This window comes from Rhagoletis zephyria, unplaced genomic scaffold (assembly GCF_001687245.7).
Source record: "Rhagoletis zephyria isolate East Lansing unplaced genomic scaffold, Rhagoletis_zephyria_1.1 Rzeph_scaffold_01912, whole genome shotgun sequence".
NCBI lineage: Eukaryota > Metazoa > Arthropoda > Insecta > Diptera > Tephritidae > Rhagoletis > Rhagoletis zephyria.
In genome coordinates this window covers 47,544-48,484 of record NW_016158996.1, presented here as the reverse complement: position 1 = coordinate 48,484, position 941 = coordinate 47,544, and positions in this window count along the sequence as shown.

The following is a 941-nucleotide window of genomic DNA, read 5'->3' as shown; positions in this document are numbered from 1 at the left end:
TTATGTGTATAAGTTTTTGATAGTGGGTAGTTATACTTTTCCCTCGGTACCATATATACTTTTGGACTCTTTATCAAAAACTTTTTGCTATTAATAATAGCCTTAAAGGGGATTTCTCCGAGCAGTTCAAGCCAAAAGTATATTTTAACCAATATTTATGCCCATTTGCAAAGAAAGGGTTCTATTGGAAAAGCTTCCCACACTTGAAAATGCGTTGAAATGCCTTTAAAAATAAGAGAAAATATCCCGACAAGTTATTTTGCTACCTTCCAGATGTATCTAAAATTCTGTGCTTGTACCGAATATATGTTCAAATTTAAAAGGCTAAATAATGGGTATAATTCCACTTTCTTATTCTTTAGAAATTATTCTTTGCTCTCTCATTCCCTCACTTTTATGACGTCACAACCGGTTGCTCACAGCTTGATTTGCGCAATCTTGTATTCTATCACTCTTGCGGCATCTTAAGCAGGGATCACACGATTTGTGCATTTGTACACAAAATGCCAAATTTAGATTTGTCCACATTTGCGCATTTGGATAGCGATGTACAAATGATTTGTTTTGCGATCAGACGATTTGGCTGCCAAAGATCCAAATGATTTGGCACACATTTGCGCACAGCAGTAAAGTGACAAATATTGTCCACATTCATTCACACGATTTGACTATTTGGTCATAAATACATTCTTAAACAGCTGATCCAGTGTCAACCATACTTTTGCATCTATGATTTTGTGAGATTTGAAGTGAAATAAACAAAAATAATATGTACGCACAGGTACTCAGAATTTTGAATACACTCTCAAAATCTGGGCTGAAGGTAAAAAACGCGTTTTTCATAGGTTGAAGCATATATTTGCTCGTAACTTTATTTCTGTTTGCCCGATGAAAAATACTTACATATGCCATTTAAGAGAAAACATTTCGTTGTTTACAAC